Source organism: Sminthopsis crassicaudata, chromosome 3, assembly GCF_048593235.1.
Source record: "Sminthopsis crassicaudata isolate SCR6 chromosome 3, ASM4859323v1, whole genome shotgun sequence".
Taxonomy (NCBI): domain Eukaryota; kingdom Metazoa; phylum Chordata; class Mammalia; order Dasyuromorphia; family Dasyuridae; genus Sminthopsis; species Sminthopsis crassicaudata.
This window is the reverse complement of record NC_133619.1, coordinates 457,399,041-457,420,052: the sequence shown is the minus strand read 5'-3', so window position 1 is coordinate 457,420,052 and position 21,012 is coordinate 457,399,041. Positions and strand designations below refer to the sequence as shown.

Genomic DNA, 21,012 nt, shown 5'->3' with positions numbered 1-21,012 from the left:
TTGGATTCACTAAAGGAGGAGAACTCTAGAGGTCATCTAGTTCAAACCCTTTTCTACAGGTGAGAAGCGAAGTGGTTTGCGCAAGTTAACTGACCAGACGCAGAGGTGGCGTTCCAACTCAAAACATCTAGTTCTAAATTCTGTCCCAGTTTCTTCTTGGCAGGTGAACATATTTTGAATCGCCAGTTATTTGATCTACATTACAATCCAAAATAATAATGATTAAAAAAAAAATCACATTCCTGTATCCTCTCGGGTTCATAGACAACGAGTGCATTCGACGGAGACGCGCCCCAGAGGGCCCTAGGTCATTCCCAAGGGAACGGAACTGCAGGAGCCCCGGAAAGCCGGGGAAAGCACGGCTCTGGCCCGGCAGCCGCCTCGCTATCAGCGGGCTGCGCATTGTTTCTGAGGAGGTGGAACAGCAGGGAAGTGATCTCGCCTCCCGGACCCTTGCACCGCCCTGGGGAAGCCACCCCGGCCCAGCCACAGCCTTTAGCAAAGGGAAAGGAAGAGCTCAGTCACCGATCGGAGGAAACTAGCAGGCAAGAGCACAACAGTTTAAAATAAATAAATAAAATAAAAAATAACCCCCCAACGACCAAAAACTTCTGCTCGTCTAATTGCTCCCATATGTTTTCCTCGGTTGTTTCCAAAAGGCGGCCAGGCCGGGGGTGGGGAGGGGGAAGGAGAAAGCCGGAGCCCTTATTGATTTGGAGGGGGAGGAGGACGGGATCGCCCACTTGCCCAGTCCGCTTTCCCTCCCAGTGACAGGGGAGGCTCAGACTTATGGGGAGAATGGACTTTTCCTGAGACGGGACCCCGAGTCTGGGGTGACTGATGAGCAGGATTACAGGAGGTGGGGAGCGAGGGCCCCGCGCGCAGCGCCGATTTAGCGCCGTTCCCGCAGCGCCCCAGCCGGTCCCTTCTGCAAATAGACACCGAGGGGGTGGGGGAGAGGAGGAGGAGGGGAGAAGGAGGCTGGGGGAGCCGGGAGGGAGGAGGGGATGGAGGAAGGTGCCTTCGGGAAAACGCGCAAGGGCGGGGATTAGCGCTGCCAATGAGGCCCCGGTGTTGGCCTGGCTAGGCGGGGAGACCCGGCTCGGAGCCGCCGCCTGGCAGTAGCAGCCCCGGGAGCGGCTGGAGGAGGAGGAGGAGGAGAAAAAGAAAGGGAGGAGGAGGAGCAGTGGCAGCAGCCCAGCGGCAGCCGGGCAGAGGCGGCGGGGGCAGCCGGGGTGCCGGGGGACCGGGCAGGGCGCTGTGCCGCGGGCTGAGCGCGCACGTCGGGCACCCTGAGCCCGTGCGCCTGGTGGAGCGAGCGCCCCGGAGGAGCTGGAAACTTTCCCGGCGGCAGGTAACTTGGCGCAGTCCCGGGCGCGTGGGGAGCTGTGGCGGGGCCGGCTTCTTAAGGTGGTTTCTTTTTTTCCTTTTTCTCTCTTTTTTTAATTCTCGGAGTGCGGACAGCAGTACGCGGGGAGGCAGGATGGGCGTGGGAAAGTTCCTCGCGCCGTACCCCCTTTCCTGTACCCCCCCATTCCCAGCTGCGGGGAATAGGCTCGGACATGTTGGGCGCTCCGCGGGGCCTCAGGTCTGAGCAGCCCGTCCGCCCTGCCCTGCCCCGCCCCGGTCGGGCTAGGCCGGCCCTAGGCTGGAGGAAATGTCCTCGGGGATGGAGAAGTTTGAGGTCGCACGCTCTGGGTTCTTCTCCTCCCTCCCCGTGCCGTTGCCCCCGGGCTGGGCAAGGGCCTGGGCTGCGCCTGGTACCTGGAGCGGGGGAAGGTGGTGGGGAGGAGAATGTCGGGGAGGCGGGAGGAAAGGGTACCTGGCACCGCTGGATCGGGAGGGAGAAGGCGCTCGGGGGCGTTGGCGGGGAAAGCGGCGAGGGTCTCTAAGCCGAGGGGGCAAGTGTGGTCACGTAAGCCTCGCTACCCGGAGAACGTCTCCAACTTCGCAGACTTTTAAAGAAACCTTGACATCCTTCCCCTCCGCCCGTGCCCTCTCTCCGCTACGGTCTTCTCCCCTCCCTGGTGTAGGATAAGGATGGTTTGGCTTGAATAATAGAAAAACAGTATCTCCACAGCTTCACTCTCGGAGAAGTGCTTTTCTTTTAAATCTTCCCTTCGGCAGACTGAGGGGATTGACCTCGGGATCCAGGCGGAAGCACGGTTTCCCAGAGGTGGGACATTCCAAAATTTAAGTCTAAAAGGCAAACCCCACACGTCGGGAACTCTCGGTTTGTAGAGCAAAGTCTTTTTAACTCTTTTTAAAAGTTGTCTAGTTTTATCGTGATAGGCTTCTGACCGGAAATGTGGGGATTGATAACGAAGTGGAAGCACTAGGGATTCACCTGCGGTGGATCTTACCGCAGGTATCCACCCCCACTCTCACCTTTGCTGGTACTTAGGCGTAAATGGCCGTACCTGGAATGATGTCATTGGAGGTTATCTACGAACTCCTAATTTCTGAACTGCGGGAGCAGAAAATGCGTCCTTGGCTAGTGAGTGCCCTTTAATCCTGAAGTTGACTGACGACCATCCCAATTACTTTTATTTATTTTTTTATTTTTGCCAAGACGATTGGGGTTAAGTGACTTGGCCAGGGCCACACAGCCAGGAAGTGTTAAGTGTTTGTGGTCAGATTTGAACTCGGGTCCTCCTGACTTCAGGGCTGGGGCTCCAACCATTACACCCACCTGCTGCCCCCACCCCAATTACTCGTAGTTGGAAACTGGAGGACGTAGCGGTGAATGAGTCTTGCTCAGGATATCCTCCAGACTCCTCTGCTTGAAAGGAGGTGCCTAATTCAAAACCTTTGAAGAAAGGATTTAGGAATTGGCTCTTGTCGCTAAATAAGGCTTGTGTGCTGGTTTTCTTTTTCGGTGGGCTAGTGGGGGAGGAGGCTGCTTTAGGAAAGAAGGATGTTTGTGTCTCTACCTTCTCCTCCCCCTCCCCCCAGTATCATCCTCGTGTTTGCCAGGGTGGCACTGGCAAGGGGGGAGGGGCACATAGGACTAGTTACAGAGGAAGGAATCAGTAAAGACTTCCCCATCTGGCAGAGCAGTGTCAGCCGAGCTACTGGAAAAGTCAGGAGATTTCTGGTCCTTAACAGCTGCCTTTTTTGATTGCTGGGAATGAAGGATTTTATGAGTGAGGAGAGGTGTTCATTATAGTATTTTGAATGTTTTACTCATTCAGGCTATTTCCCAAGCCTTGCAAGGAGATTACACCAAGTATGTTGATTTCTGTGCAAAGTTTCTGTGTGAGCCAGAATGCATGGTGGGTGTCAGCCATAGTGCTTTTGTAAATATATCCTGGTGGTTTTAAAATTAAAAGTATTCAGAAGTAAAAGGAAATAAATATGGTATCTGACATCCTTCAGTGTTTCCGCCTAGTGTTGATCCAGCTACTTACCTGCCAAGTGATCCCATTCCAGAGCTTCCTGACTCCTGTGATTTGACAATAAAGGATGGGAAATAGTGTCATTGACTTTCAGTGAAGTCAGGAAAGTCCAGAAATAAGTTTAAGGTTCTCTTCAAGTGACCTGGCCTTGCAGATGTGGTACAACAAACTTAATTTTGGCTAGGAGTTGGAAGTGGTAGATTTCCTGCTTTCTTTGGTTTGGTTAAGCCCTAGAATGTCCAAATTATGATTTTTGTTCAGTGTACAACACAAATATATATTTTTTTCATAGCCAGTCTTTCTCAGCTTCCCATAACTGCCTGAGGGAAAGAACATTTTGTGGGTCTAACCACATTCATTTATTTGGTGCCATGGCAGCTTTTGTGATACTGGTGATCCCAGGGCATCATCTTAAGGAAGGTGAAGTAATCTTGATTAAATTGTTCCTTTTTGTGCAACGTCATCTTCTGAGTAAAGTGTTACTGATTAATACTTCATCTCCCTGGGAAGCACTAAAACTAGCATCCCAGTTAAGGGAGAGCTGTAATCCATAGTATAATTATGCCTGATGGCATAGCCGGAGGTTAACATTATGTCAATGTTTCCATTATACATTTCTAATTCAATTGTTAAGGTTTTGTCTGGGTTACAAATGGACTTTGTAGGTCTTAGAGAGTAGTGTTTTTTTTTTTTTTTTTTTTTTTTTTTTTTTTTTTTTTAAACCTTTCCTGAGTTCAATTTAATTGAGAAGTTAATGGGGTAAATTTGTAAATGCAAAAGCAAGCCTAAGGCTTTGTTTTTTATTTTTTTTTTTAATTAGGTGAGTTGTACTGGTTTTGTTTCCATGTTTTTCCACCCATAAACCTAGTAAAAAGCAGCCCCTTCTCCATCCTTTTCCTAATTAAAAAGATTACCAAAAGGTACTTATGAGTAGAACTAGTTGTGTGACCTTGGAGGAAAGTCAGTTAACCTCTCTCTGGCCCTTTGCTGTAAATGAAAGAGGTTGGCCTAAGTGATTCTGTTAAGCAAATAATACTGGTTTTGGAGTCATGGTATGGGTTTAGATGTTTAGGGAAGTCACTTAACCGTTCTATACCTGGATTTCTTAATCTATAATAAGAAGGAATTGAGGCTAGATGATCTCTTACAGCCTAAAGTCTGTGATCTCTTACATCTCTTTCTAGTCCCAAAATTCTATTAGAAGAAAGGTGAAAACTGGATTTTCTATACCTCCTAGTTTCTATGAAATAAGCATTTATTAAGTGCCTAGTGTTTGCCAGCTACTGATCTGGGCCTTTGGGATTACAAAGAATGAAGTGATCCATTCTCCAAAGAAGCTGTGCAAGCTTAAACAAATCATTTAATTAACTCTGAGCCTCAGTTTCCATATATGTAAAATATGAATGGTAACTCACAATGTAGTTTTGTGAAAAGGACTTTATAAATGGTAAAGGACTATATAAAATGAGCTATGGTAATGATAGAGCATGACATTTGGAGTCAGCACCTGTATTCTGATCTAGGCTTTGCTACTAATTAGCTGTTTGACTTTAGGCACCTTAATGTCTCATTTATTTATTTATTTTTTGCTTCAGTTTATTTGTAAAATGTGGCTAGATTGTTGACCCCTACGATTAGAAATAGCCTTTTAGATCTTTGATCTGAATTTTATATTGTTGCAGTGAGAATGGGCCAGAATCTTAGAGCCAGGTCAAGTAAGACTAATCTGTGACAGTTTTCCATACCATATTTTTATTTACATTTGAACTGGTTCTCTTAAGAGAACAGGAATTAACAACTGGGCTTCATCAGGAATTAAAAACCAGAGCAAAATTTAAGAAAAACTTTCTCTCAAAAAGTCATCTGTCTAGAACTAGCAATTATATATTTGACAATCCTCCTGCTTTATTGCTCCCTTCCTTTCTCCATTCCTCCCTTTTTCCCTCCCTTTCTTCCTTATTTGCTTTTTTCCTCTCTCTTTTCTTCCTTTCTCCCTTCTTTTTTTCATTCTTTCTTTCCTTCCTCTCCCTCCTTTCTCTTTCTTTCCTCCTTTTCTTTCTCCCCTTTCTCTGCCTTACTCCTCCTTTTTCTTCCTTCTTTTCACTTTCTCTTTATTTTTCTCTTTTTCTTTCTCTTACCCTTCCTTCCTCCCTTCCTCCCTTCCTCCCTTCCTCCCTTCCTCCCTTCCTCCCTACCTCCCTACCTCCCTACCTTCCTACCTTCCTACCTTCCTACTTTCCTACCTTCCTACCTTCCTACAATATTTTAACCTAGGCAGCATTCCTGTGAAAATCATTTCTCCAAACCTATACCTCTTCCAGAAAAAAATACTCTTCTTTTGCCTTTCATCTTGGTATCTTTCAGCCTAATTGTAAAATTTGGATGAAAATCCTATTTTTGTTCTATCTTTCCTATGTACTGCTTACTGTTGTCTGGATAAGTCTGCTGGCCTTCTTAAATATTTCTTTTATGCCATTGGACTAATGATAGAGATGTGACAAGTTGCTGGTGACCCATTTTTCCTTAGCATGCCATCCCCAAATGATTTTGCTGCAGTCTACTAGTCTATTTATGAACTTTAAGAGGCCGTAAGTGCAGTTTGACACTCATCAAGAAGCGCTTATGGATTTTTGAAAAGGTCCTAAAATTAAGTTGTGTGTTAAGCTTTAGACTCTTTTAGGTCTGGACACTGTCCATCTCGTGCACTTCTGAGAAAGTTTCTTATTGATAAATTTTAAATTTTCAGATGAAATCTTGTTTTAAAGTGAAGATAGTGCTACATACTTACTCTTGCTACTTTAAAATACCTACTGAATAGGAGAAAATCAAGGAAACCCCCATCAAACCTGAAATTTAATATAATAGTATGGAATATTTTTAAAATGATTGAAGACTTTATGAAGCTTACTGTGATTGAAAGAACACTGAAATTGAGTCTTACCTCTAATGAATGTTTGTGACTTCTGGGCAAATCATTTAACCTTAGTAGTCCTCCTATTTCCTCAGCTCTAAAATGGGGACAGTAACACTTGTATATCTTACTTAAAAAGGGTCATTGGAGAAAGTGCTTTGTAAACTTCCAGATTTAGCCAGTTGCAGTAGAAAAAGTGATGAATTTAAAGTCATTGGTTGTGGCATTGGGTAAATCATTGATGTCATTGATCTTAGGATCTAGATTTAAAGCCAGAAGAGCTCAGAAACCATATAGTTCAACACTCTTTATATTTTCAGTACTCTTTATATTAGCTGTTCCTTATATCCTTCATCAGTTAAAGTCTTATATTCTTTTTTAAATTAAATTTTATTTTTTCTCTTAAGAAAGCATTTGTTTCAGTTTTACCTTCTTCCCTCACTGGAAAAGAGAAAAAGAAAAGTCAATGCCCTTGTGACAACTGTGTATAGTCAAACAAAACAAAATATGTTCAATTCTGCATATTTAGTGCATCGTCTTTCTTTGAAGAGATTTTGAGTCAGCTACATGGCCCAGTTAATAGCATCTTAGTCCTGAAGACAGGAAGATGACCTGAGTTCAAATTTAATTTCAGACACTTAGTAGCTGTGTGATTCTAGGTAAATCACTTAACCAATGTTTGCTTCAGTTTCCTCACCTGTAAAATGGGAATAAGAAGTTATCACAACAAGACAGGCATTATATCCTTGAGAGAGAGCAGCAAGAGACTTTAAAGAGCCATATCATCCCACATCTTTTTTTATAGATGAGGAAATTAAAGCCGATTGAATTGAAATGACTTGCTTTTAAAGTTTCACTGGTAGATAGTAAATTGCTAGGCTGACATTTGAACTTGGGTACTCTGAGTTAGAGCCATTCCCCTTTCCACTGTACATGATACCTTTCCATTTACCTCCTTTTTTCTTCTGTAAACACACATACACACACACACACACACACACACACACACACACACACACACAGAGAACGAGAAAATATTGTTCTAAATAAGAACTTCTTAAACTGGATCAAAACCCTATGTGGGGTCTGATAGCAATGTGGGGTTGTAAAATGACAATTTGTTATCAGTAAATGTTTTATCAATAAATGTTTAATTTGTATACCTATTTTATATACTTATGTAGTTGGGATCACATAAAAATTTCTTGAGTGAAAAGGGGTTGTAAGTGGGGAAAAAAATGAAGTCCTGGTCTAAATGACATATAAGATTTCTTCCAGCCCATCATCTGTGATATTATGATGCTTAAAGTGCTAAAGAAATATCATTATTTTTATTAGAGACATTATTAGAGGGGACAAATCAGAATAGTTTTATTCATTTGGAACCATTCAAGTCCAAAGGCTTAAAACCATGGAGTACTGAAGTAATTAAAAAATTTTTTTTCTGTTCTTGCCGTGGGAGACCACTGATTAGCAGATGATCAGCAACAAAGCAGCCACTTGGATAATAACATTGAGTTAAAGCAGTTTGTTCTATTGTATTTGCATTGTATGGTATTTGCACTATTTACTTTTAGTAATTTGGATGAATACTTTTTGTGTTTCTAGCTCTTCCAAAAAAGTTAGTTACTTAAAAAAATGACACATCGAAAATTCAGTGTCGTCAGATGCTTAACTGCCAATTCCCAGTATGGGAAATTCAGTCTAACCTTTTTAGTTGGGGGATTATTTCTAACCCTTACTCATGTGGGATCTTTTGTTCCCAACAGTATTTTAAAAAATATTTTCTTTTTAAAAAAATTATGAATGTAACAAAAGCATAAGAATGAACATTTTAATATACAAAGAACAAAAAAAGATTGCAAATGAAATGAAGAAGTTTTGTTTTTAAGATTATGATATCTAATATACTAATAGCAAAATTGTTCTTTTTGTCTCATTCCCCTTTTCAAATTTTTTGTTTTCTTCTGATTTTTAATAAATGTTTAATTGAAAGCTTTTTTTCCCCCTTCCCTATGCCCCCATTTCTGACACAACTAACACTCACCCCTTTCCATCCCTGAAGCTTTCCTTTATAATAAATTGGTATAGTTCAGCAAAGCAAATTTTAAAATTTAATAATAGCTTTTTATTTTCAAAATACTTTCAAAGATAGTTTTCAACATTTTTCTTGCAAAACCTTGTTTTCCAAATTTTTCTCCTTTCCTTCCCCCCAACTTCCCCTAGATGACAAGTAATCCAATATAGGTTAGACATGTCCAACAAAGCAAATTTGACCCATCCCAGTAAGCTTTTTCATGGAAGGAGCCACTCACTCCATTCCTGACCAGAGAGGAGTTCTTACAGCTAAAACCTTGAAGTAGGCTGCTGCTACACCCATGACTCTGCTATTTAGATTCATCACTGCAGGGAGCATCTGGTTCTGCATTTGTTCCCAGAATGCAAGGTGACAGCTAGCCTGGAGTGCTTTATAGTTTGGATTAGCACCATCAATTATTAATGTTTATTGAGCACCCACTGACTGTACTATACACTTGAAGAAAAGCTCTATGGAGATGGGCCAAGGGCAGGGCCACTTATTCCTTGGGGGCTAACATTTGAGACAGAGGGCATTGATACTGGCACACAGATGACATACAGAGAGAGAGATGGATGGATCTAGTGTTTAAGGAAAAATAGTATTGTGGCACTTTGCAATTGGAAAGACTAGGGGCTTTTTTCCTTTGGTTGTGAAGGGCTTGTATACAATAGTTGGATAATTGGAGATACTGGTTAGCTTCACTGTCACATCCCATGGTGTAACCTTACACTTAAGGATAAAGAAACATAATCAGTCTTGTCTTCTAGGAAGAACTTTGAACTTGAAATAAGATAAAAACTGGGTTTAGTATTTTGCCTCTGATACTTAATTGTGATCTGGGGATGTCATTCATAAAAAAAATCTTGGTTTTCTTATCTGTAAAATGTGGGTAGTTGTAGTGTTTATCTCTTAGAATTTTTTTTTTTTTTGTCCAGATTTGTGATGTTATCTGTGATGTTATCTTAGAGAGCTCCAGGTAAAGAAATTCTACCAATGAAGGTTGACAGTTGTTATGCAATTTATCATCTGAGAGCAGGAGTTCTCATAGTGTGTGATTTGAGGACCTCTGGAGGTCCTTCAGCCTTTTTCAGAGGGCCCTTGAGGTCAAAACTTTTCATAATAAAACTTTTAGATGTTTTAATTTATAAGGAGGTATATATATATATATATATATTGATTGCCTGGGGCAGCTAGGTGGCACAGTGGATGGAGTGCCAGGCCTTGAGTCAGAAAGAAACATCTCAGTTCAAAACCAACTTCAGACACTTAGTTGCCATGTAATCCTGGAACCCCTGTTTGCCTCAGTTTCCTCATCTGTTAAAAAAAAAAAAAAAAGCTGCAGGAGGAAATGGCAAGAAAACTCCAAATGGGATTATGAAGAGTTGGGTATGACTGATCAAATGAACAACAAATAAACTATAAAACAAAAACAAAAGCTCTTTGTGGGAGGAGTCTATTTTTTAAAGAATGTAAAAGAGTCCTGAAACCAAAAAGCTTTGGGACAGAAGATTTTAAGTGACTTGCTCAGGAATCACAAATTCCATCCATGTCAAAGACTAGATTTTGAAGCTAGCTTTGTCTGGTTATGAGGCTGGCTTTCTACCTCATTGGAGTCTTAAGTTAAAATAAGAATCTGATTTAATTTGTAAACCTTAAATTATTAAACAAAGTTAATTTATTATTAACATAAATAAAACTAAAATTACTTATTGATTACTTTTCTTGAAGGATGGACCCATTTTCAAAATTGCTGTTTTACTGCTTGCTCTTAGGTGGGAACCAAACACTAGACTTCTTTAACATGATTCAAAATACTGATAGCTTTTGATTAGTTTTCTTAACATTTGGAAACATTGACAGTTTTCTTAAATCTGCACTGTCACACTAGAAAAATATTTTCTACAGCTAGCATATTTCACTTAGGTACTTTTTCCCCTATTCTTCAGTATTTGAGTAGTATTAAGGCATTCAACATCCCTGCTTTAACTGCCTGGTGGGAATATATATATATATATATATATATATATATATATATATATATGCTTCCTTTCTGAATTTCGTGTAAAAGGAATGAAGGAGTAGTAAATGGCTAAGTCCCTTTATTTCACAGATGAAAAAACTGGAGGCTAAGTAATGTGTAGAAGATCATACCTGTAGAAGGTGAGAGAGGAGAGGGAGAATTATGATAGCTGTATTTTGTTTTTAGGAAAAATTTCTAATAATTAGAGTTATTTAAAAGTAGAAAAGCCTGTATTATTTCTTGTCTTCATGTAGAGGCTGTAGGGAGACCCCACCCACAAAGAGCTTTTGTTTATAAGAGTTGCATCAATATATATATATATATATATATATATATATATATATATATATATATATATATTTCATTTGATTAGTCATAGTCAACTCTTCATAACCCCATTTGGAGTTTTCTTGCCATTCCTTTCTGCAACATTTTTCTTTTTTTCTTTTTTGACAAATGAAGAAACTGCTGCAAACAGGGGTCAAGTACAAAAACTGGAAGGGAAAGGATTAACTATATAGTTCCTAAAACCAACAACAACAATGTGCCAGGCACTGTGCTAAATACTTTCACAAATATTGTTTCATTTGATCCTCACAACAACTCTGCAAAAACAAAAACAAAAGCAAAAACCCCTGTTCCCATTTTACATTTGCAGAAACTGAGGCAAACAGGGTTAAGTGATTTTCCTAGGGTCACACAGCTACTAAGTATCAGAGACCATGTTTGAAGTTAACATGCTCCCTGAAAGAGCTTTTTGTTTAGTTGGGTAGACAAGAAAACACGTTTGAAAGGTAACAGCTGAAGGTTTCTCACATAGTTCTGTCCTGAACCCTCTAGTCTTTTCCCTTTATACTATGGGGTGATCTCCTCAGGTCTCATGGATTTAATGTTGACTCTTCTTAAATCCATCTGCTGCTTAAAACCTCTCTGCTGACCTCCAATCTCATATCTCCAACTGCCTTGAAGTGAATGTCCAGCAAAAATATCTTAAATTCAGCATGTCCAAAATATAACATTCCCCTTTTCCAGTCGTCTATCTTCATCAACATTTTCCTTTCCCCCCTCAGTTTCCATTCTAGAAGTCATTCTGGATTCCTCCCCGCCACTCCCCATCACCCCAATCTGTTGCCAAGGCTTATGGGTTTCATCTCTGCATCTCTCACACACTCTCTTTCCTCTGACCCTGCTACTCTCTGGTACAGACTCCATCATCTCACTCTTGGAGGCATTGCTATTGCAGTAACCTGCTGCTAGGTCTACCTGCCTCAAGACTCTCCCCAACGCCAATCCATCCTCCATTCAACCACTAAAGTGATTTTCCTGAAGCAAGGTACTGACCAGGTCATCTCTTCCCCAGTGGCTCTCTAACTAAATCTTATCTCGTACAGAAAACCTTTCCCAACCTTTTCTGATTCTACATAACCTACTTCTACCCAAGAATCCTTCCCCTGTTCTCTCCCTTCACTCTTTCCCGTGCCTTCTTGTTTCTATCTGAATTTAGAAAACTTTTAAGGCTATATTATACACACACACACACGTATATATCTACATATGTATCTCTACATACATATATATGTTGTATACTTTAATGTATTTAACATGTATTGGTCAGCCTGCCATCTAGGGGAGGGGGGGAAGGAGGGAAAAATTGGAACAAAAGGTTTTGCAGTTGTCAACGCTGAAAAATTACCTATGCATATATCTTGCAAATAAAAAGCTATAATAAAAAAAAACCATATATATATGTTGCTTCCTCTCTATCCCATTCTCACCTTCTATCCTTTCCCTCACTTATCTTATTCCCTTACTCTGACTTTTATTCCCTTCTAAATGTATCCTTTCTTTATTCCATATCTGATCTGAGTAGGGCTCTCTAACCTTTTGAATTCTAGAGCCTTCCCCTGTTAATTATTTCCTATTTTATCTTGTATGTAGTTTGTTTGTATATTTTTTTTATATTTATTTAACATATGTTTGCTTATTGGTTCCTCAATTACATTATGAACTCCTTGAAGGAATATTTTTGCCTCTTTTTGTAAACTTAGTGTTAGCCCTGTGCTACCCCTGTGCCTGATGCATAATAGTAGTAGGCTCTTAGTACATGAATATTGACGGATTGACAACTACCACCACAAATATGTGATGTGGTAAGTGCCAAATGGTTATAATAGGATCATAAATTTAGAGCTAGTGAGTTCCTTAGAGATATTCTAGTCTAATGCCATCCTATTATGTTTGTTGCTAATTTGTTTTTCAGGCTGACTCTTTGTTACTCCATTTGGGGTTTTTTTCTTGGCAAACATGCTAGAATCATTTGGTTCATTTATTTTTATTTTTTTCGTTTGTCTCATTTTTACAGATGAGGAAATTGAGTAATTAAGGTTAAGTGACTGGCCTAGGGTTATGCAGCTACGGGTCTGAGAACAGATTTGAACTTAGGAAAATTAGCCTCATATCTGTCATTCTATCCATTTCACCACCTAACTGCCCTATCCTTTTATATAGGAAAATAAGACTTACAGAACATGAAATAATCTGCCTGAAGTGTTGCAGATAATAATGTGGAGCCAGATTCTGGTTCTCTAAACAATATAACTTAAAATACTTTTGTAATCCTTGTGAACCAGAGGCTGGTTAGGAAGAGCTTGTGGTTGAGGTGAAACTTGACTGAGCTCCTCCTTAAAAGTAAGGGCCCCTAGGACAGGGACCTTTTCCTCTTTTGGTCTGGAATTCCTGGTGCTTAATGGAGCTCCTCTACATAGTATTCGCTTAAAATAAATATTTGTTGAATTGAATTGATGGATTTGAGCTGAGTTATGCTGTAACCCTAAAGAGATGATCATTCCCTTACAGCATAGTAGGGATGAAGTGTCTCTATAGGTCTAGCCCAGCTGGGCAGATTATTCACTAATTTCAGTTATTTGTACCAATGCCTCCCCTTCATTGGTGTGCTTAATTGAGGGTTGACAAGTATAGGACATTAAAGAGGAAACAGATGTCACAGGGTCTCACAGGATGGAAAAGATTGAAAATCAGAGTGCTTGAATACAGTGACTTTTAGCTCTGATAAATGATATTTAGTGATTTTTTTCCCCCACTCATCCACACACACACACACACAAAGTTCCTATTCTGAAAAATACTACATAAAAATAGTAAACCTGATTAAAAGGATGTGAATGAAATGATCATTCTAAAAAAGCTGAACTCTGTACAGTTGAAAAGCCAATAATGACTTCATGTAAGAGATAATGAAATATGATTCTACCACAAGGTGGGATCTGTTAGGACAGAGGTGTATATACTATCAGTTTTTGCTAACCTGTTTTTTCTTAGTCTAAATTTGGATAGATACTTATATAACAAAAGAAGGCATTAACAAAACTTGTTTTTAAAAACTATCATGGCTAAAATTTTTATAGCTGAATTGCTGTTTGATTTTGTATATTCGCATATGAAAAACATCCTAATGTTGGATTTGATGTTTTTGAGAAGTGTTTTGAAAGTTAAATTACAAGATGGGATATGGCGTAACTTGCCTTGAGTAAACTAGGTGCCACACTGGAAACTTTTAGCTAGAGAGTAGAATTTAGCACAAGGCCAGACCTATCATGAAACCTATCCAAAGAGGTTTTTTATTGAAATCCTCAAAAGACCTAAGTCATTTGACCTTTCCCTCCTCTGAGGACAGAGGATAGTGTTATACTTCCAGTAAGATGACAGTGTTAGAAAACAGAAAATCTTTGATAAAATTATTTAGTTTTTAAAATTTTGCTTATTGGTTTGTGATAGATTTAGATTTTAGGAGAGAATCTGGAAATGGTTAAGTAACACAAGGAAGGCCTTCAAAAAAAAGTGTTTGATGTTTTGGCTTGTGTTTTACTCTGAAGTCAACAAATTTTATGGCTTGGAGGTAATAGGGAGGCTTTTTTTTTTTTTTAAAGAAGGTTTTAGAAAGTTTTGCAATAATTATCTATCTATCTATCTATCTATTTTTTCCTGTTGCTTTGAGTCCAGAGGCCATCCATGTAGCTTCTTAAGTATCCAACAAATTTGATAATTAAATCGATTATTTACTCCAATATAATTTTTCATCAGTAAGTCAGTTAAATGTGTTGAATTCTTCCCAATAATTTAATTGGGAGGAATTTTTTTCTAAGAGATCATTCATACTTTTACTTAAAGCAAATATCAATGGGAGTATTTATAGGCCAGAAAAGGGCTGGCCTAGAGATTTGCACATGTATAGACTGTAAAAGTGAATTTCCCATAAGGTAATTTATAGAAGATGACAGACTTACAGCATTTAGAATTGGAAGATGAAGACCCAGAACAAGAGCAATCTCTTGAAAGAAATAAAAGTTCAATGGAGATGTCTTTGAATTTAAGAATTTTTGCCAATTTAATGAGAACATGAGTTTCAGGGGTGGGTTACTTCAAAATGACTTTTCAAGAGGTTTTTAATATAAATCAGGAACACTTTAAAAGCAAGCACTCCCCAGAAGCCCTTTGAGAGTGAAACCTTTTCTCCCCTTCCCCACTCTTTTTTTGGGGGGGAAGGCAGTGGGAGAAAGAAGGCTACTTTATGTAATTTGGGCCAGGCATTAGTTTAGTGATCTATCACCAATACTTGTCTCTTTCAAATGAACTGAGGGGGAATTAATTTTATTTGAACATTAAGAAGATCTACTTGATTTATCCCAAGTGAAATTATAGCCAAAAAGTGTTCTGAGTTGTTGGCTTAGTTTAACAGATATATGGTCTTGTCTTAAATAAAAAAGATATAAACCATATGTCTTCACTGGTGAACCAACTTGGATAATAAATGCATATTCATTTTGGTTTTAGAGTTCTGCTTAGATTTGAAGCAAGGGGATAATCTGAGTCATTTTATTATCTATAAAAGCACAGTGCTATCCATTTGGTGCTTAATGGAGGAATATTTCTTGACTTGGATTTTGAACTGGTTAATTTTAGCAGAAAGGCATTGTGGTATACTGGATTCAGAGTGAATTTGGGAGTAAGAGACTTGCATTCAAGTCCTGACCCTGACACACACATATATACATTATTGATAAGACAGGCATTTTCTCCATTTCCCCATGCAGAGGTCATTCCTCTCAGGTGAAGATCCAAACAATGGGGGAACAAAAAGCATATATTCGCTTTTATATGTTCTCCCCATCTCTCTATAAATCTTTAGTAGAGTTTTTGGTACATATTTATATAATCTATATGCACATATATATTATGTGGGATGGAACTATGAAATTAGAGTATTTTTATCATGGACACCACAATCTACACGTCATCTGTTTTTCCCTGTCAGTGCAATAGTGATTGCCATGGACCACCGTGTTCTGACTCTTTGTGGTAAAGATACTGGAGTGGTTTGCCATCTTCTTCTCCATCTTATTTTACACATAAGGGAATGAGGCAAACAGGATTAAGTGAGGTACGAGCTCAGGGTCACACAGCTAGTGTCTGAATTTGGATTTGACTCCAGGGCTTTTGCCCTGCCCCCTCCGTGCCCTTTGGGCCATTCTGGCCTGCTTTGGGAGAGAGTACCCATATCAGTGAAATCACTGGTCCACTTTCTCCCAGAGGCCTTGGATAGATGGATAGAACATTAGGTTTGGAATCAGGAATACCATTGCTCAAATTAATTGTGTGATCTCGGGTACAGCACTTTAACTTCAGTTTACTTCACTTTCCTCATTTGTAAAATGGGGATAATTAGTAGCACACCTACCTTGTTGGGTAGTTGTGGGCATTAAATGAGATATTTATAAAAATTACTTAATATATGTAGAGCCTTGCATGGAGTGAGTACAGTATAAATGCTAACCCTTCTTTTCTTCTCTTTGCCTCTATTTTTAAAGAAATCCTCTGACTTTCTCCTGACTGGATTTACAATCAAATAGGATGTAAAGGGATTTAGCTGTATTCTTTGTGAAGAGGACATCTATCATTTGTGAAAAAGTAATAGCTAGCTTAGTAAATATAAGAATAGACACGTGTTAGTGAGTGGAAAAACAGAAGCATCCTGTGTTTGTCCTACTTCCCCCTGTGCTGTTGTTCAGCACGGGGCAGGCTATCACAGGCAGGGCCCCAGTCCTTTCTTGTTATGGGGAAAAACATTTAGTTAATCTGAATAAAGGAATTGGAAACCCAGCTGTCTTGAGTTTATGGCTACAGGAGATGATTTTTGCTTTTAAACTTTGCTATGCATGTTTAATCAAATAAATTAAAATTTTGAGTCCCATCTTTTTCAAATAGTAGCCATTTGAATGTCATCCCTTACTTGAGTTTGGGGTATTTTTCAAAGCTATTAAGCTTAATGTACTCGCTGAATTTCTATTATTTCAGCAAAACTTTAATAGGATACTTAATGGAGATGGTTCAGTGCATGGAGTAATTTTTTTTGAACAGTCACTGAGGAAGTGAAGGTGCTTTATTAGCATTAAGCTATCACTAACAAAACTTAAGGTGTCTGGTTTTTATGAAAATTAACCTTTTAAAGCGTTCCATTTATTTACTGAAAGTCTGAGAGCATGGGAGATTCTACACCAGCACAGTCATTAGCATCTGGCTTGTTGGAGTGTGGTTTGGGGCAATAAACTTTTATTTCATTCTCTATAGAGAGGCCCAGTTTAAGCTAGAGACACAGCAGGAGGTATATTTCTATATTGTGCCGACTTCCAAGCCAAGAAATAAAGATTATACTGTACACTTGACAACTGCTCTCAACAAGAGACGATTGGTGGCTACCTGTCCAGGCATCTCAGAACCCATACTTGGGATGTTAGAAAGTGAGGTGCTTGGTGGGAATTTTCTGAGTCTGTTTCTTTCCATAACCCATGGAGATAGTGGTATTCTCATCACCCCAAGTCAAGTTATTTCATGTTCTGGCTTTGTCCCTGGAATGCCAGACTAGAGTTCATTCTGAGTGAAGGAAAAAACACTTATTTGTTATGTACCAGATTCTATTGTGAGCTCTGGGGTGGTGGAGGGGAAGAATACACAACATCAAAGCAAAGACTGGCTCTTGCTTTCCAGGAGCTACTCCCTAGCTGCTTCTGAGAAGCCTTGATAACAAATCTATTTACATTATTTTGCCTAGTCCAAATTTTACTACTTCCCCTCCACACCTTTCTCACCCCCCTCCGGTCCTGCCCCCCAAAAAAGTTAATTTCTACAAAGAAACTTTGTAACATTACTTATACTACAATTAGAGAATTTTAGAAGGGAGCTTTTTCTTGCTGGAATAGTGTTCTAATCTAAGTAGGGTCTTACTAGAAATATCCTACTGGAGAATTGAACAGTGATATTCTCAGTTGTAAAAGATGTACGTTTGATGGTGACATTCTAAATCCAGCAAAACCGTGTGTGTTTTTAGTTAGACTGAGATGGAAATACTTCAGATTTTACTGAGCTTGTATATATAGGATTAACTATTTTCCTGGCTAAAACCCCACAAGTCACCGTTAAGTGAGGAGAAAAAATAAACATGAAGTACTCTAATGAGAAAATCAGCTTAATGTCATTTTATTTCTCTTTTTAAAAATTAAGTGTGTGTAAAACTTCAGATTTTTGGAAGTATATTCTGAAATTAGTGTTCAGAAACACGTACTTTTTTTTTTTTGGTGATGACCTTAGAATTGTGTTGTACAAGTTCATATTATTCCCAGTATTGAGAATGAGTTCCCTATAAAATATTGATTGTAGTTGAATAATTTAGACTTTTTTTATGAGGTGAACCTTTTGTTCTTCATTTTTTTTCTTGTTGGCTGTCATTCTCTGTCAAATTGGCATCTGAGGATCAATGAAATAATCTCAAAGGTAGGTTTTCTCTTTAATCTTTTGTTAACAACATCCTTTCCCTTTCTTCTGAACCTGTAGGAATTATTCTTTCTATTCTCTTGCTACAAATGCTGTCTCAAGGTAGCAGAAATTAAGGTTCCAATAGGACCTTTTTTAATTAAATAATTTACATTTACATTTACATATCACCACCTCTCTGTTCACAAGCTGTAGAAACCATGTTGCATGAAAATGGCCAAAATTTTAATGCATATGTTTTCCTACTTTTAAGAGCTTTTTATTCATTGCCATGGCCTTTTGCATTGTATCTGTATTCTCCAGATATATATATATGTTAAAAGAATTGAAGGATTTGTTAGGGTGTTCTCACTCCTTTACCCCTTCCTCTACCCCATTTTAAAGTTAACTGCCTCTTCTCCTTTAATTATAATAAATTAATAGTAATTTTGATGAATCTCCTTTACTGGTAAGATATGGAGGACAGAAAAAAAATGACTAGAAATTTAAAGAATTTTGATATGTTTATCTTGATTATAAAATTTTGCTAACTTTCAAAATTATCAGGAAGCTGTTAACTTTGGTGGATTGTCACTTCAGAATATGCAGTATATTTTTCATACCAGTACATGTGGGTATTTAATATTGGTATTGCAAATTGTTCCCTAAAAAATGCCTAATTACTGTTTTTATAAATGGTTTATGAGATCTTGCTATGTTTTGATATCTGTGTGGAAAATGGGATTCATATGGCTTTTCATTATTAAATAATTAAAAATGATAACTTTTGTTCTTAAAAACATAGATGATGTCATACTAAATTAACTGGAGATATTGGTTACTGATTGGAATATTACATTTTTTTTTCATTTACCAAATATTGATTTTCTCCCTCTCCTACATTCTGGAAAGAAAGAAATGCAGAATTCTTATATTACATGATCACAGTAAAGCAAAACATTTCCATATTGCTCATATCCAGAAATGAATTTCTTATTTGGCTTATTAGTCCATTGGCTCTTTGCTGAGTGATAATTTTTGTCTCAATTCTCTGCTGTTTCTCAAAGCAACTTGGCTTTGAATTCCAGCTCTGCTGCTTCCTAGCTCTGTGATCTTAGGCAAATTATTTTCCATTTATAAGTAATTTCATCATCACAAAATGGAAAAACAGTACTTTTATTACCTGCCACAAAATCTTTCTTATATAAGTGTGAGCAATTAATATAAACCGAACAGTTCTATACTTTTGCTGTTTGTATAGTTTATTGCGTGTTACTACTTTGGGAAGGGAAAAGATTAAGTCTTTATATAGTATCATCTTTGTGTCAGGGCACTGAAATATTATCTCAAAATGATGAGTGACTAGGTAGTGCCATAGTGCATAGAGCACTGGGTCTGGAATTCGAAAGACTCATCTTCCCGAGTTCAAATCCAGCCTCAGATATTTGTTAGCTGTGTGATCCTGGTCAAGTCACAGCTCTATTTGTCTCAGTTTTCCTTACAAGTAAAATGACCTGGAAAAGGAATTGGCAAAGAAAACTCAACAGGAGTCACAAGAGTCAAATACAACTGAACAAATAATAAAAATCTCGTTTGATCCTCACAACAACTCATGCTGGTGTTGGATTTTGTCAGATGCTTTTTTCTAAATCTATTGAGATAATCATATGATTTTTGTTAGTTTGGTTATTGATACAGTGAGCTTTGCATTCCTGGTATAAATCTGACTTGGTCATAATGCATTATCCTGGTGTGAGACATTCTGTCTGACTTGTAGCTATAACCTTCTATATGTGTTGCCTCCCCAATTAGAATGTGATCTCCTTGAGATTATAGACCATCTTTTACCACTTCTGTCCCAAAGTACTTATTGTGATACACATATAAGGGCTAAATAAATGGCTTTTTTTTTTTCAATCATTCATTTGTATTTTGTAGGCAAAAAGTGTCTGAATTTTGAGCAGAAGAGTTACAAAGGGTAGTTTGAAGGACAATTTAGTAGAATTTGAAGTAGTTTAACTGAGTGGCATTAAGGACTGTTGTTATTTTGGGGGCTGGGGAAGGAAGGAGATGAAAAGATTCAGAGGAACTGTTGGGTCATATCTTATACACATATATGTATATATGTTAGGGACTCAGTGAATAATTGTTGATTGATTGGCTTTTGCTCAGAGATGAGACTTGAATTCTAGTCTTCTTGATCTAAAGCCAGTGTTTCTAGCTAGTGAATCTATTCAATAAACAGTGTGTCAATTATGCATGTGAAATCATATTGCAAAAAAAAATCAAAAAAGGGAAAATTACAACAGTTTTTATTGAGAGATTGTCAGTTCTCTGGAGGTAGATAGAAGCTTTTTTTTTTTTTTTTTTTTTTTAATTTAAACCCTTTGCAATTGTTTTGGATTATTGTATTGATTAGAGTAACTAAATCTTTTTTTTTTTTTTTTAATTTGGTTATCATCACAATATTGCTGTTACTTTGTATAGTTTTGTCCCAATTTTGCTCTGCATCAGTTCATACAGGTTTTTCTGAATCTATTTCCTCCCCCCCAATCATTTCTTATAGCACAATAGTACTCCATGAGGATCATATGTCATAATTTATTCAGCCATTCCCTAATTGATGAGCATCTTCCCAGTTTCAAATTTTTTGCCACCACAAAGAGCTGCTATAAATATTTTTTGTACACATAAGTTCTTTTCCTTTTTCCTTTGGACTTTTTGGGATACTGGCATAGTAGCGGATTTGCTGGGTTAAAGGGTTTGTAAGTTCTGTAAT

The 21,012-nt window shown here is 38.4% G+C and overlaps 1 protein-coding gene across 3 annotated transcripts in view; it reads left to right on the top strand.

The window, feature by feature from the left end:
• The first annotated feature begins 1,156 nt into the window (after positions 1-1,156).
• The window catches only part of TANC1 (tetratricopeptide repeat, ankyrin repeat and coiled-coil containing 1), a 254,161-nt gene continuing 234,305 nt past the window's right edge, over positions 1,157-21,012 (top strand). For 2 of the 3 annotated variants that reach the window (XM_074303382.1, XM_074303379.1), the window contains exon 1: positions 1,179-1,354. The gene's annotated coding sequence lies outside the window, so the exon portion shown is untranslated. Of the gene's footprint in view, positions 1,355-21,012 lie in introns of all 3 variants that reach the window. The other variant, XM_074303378.1, reaches the window with a different exon arrangement.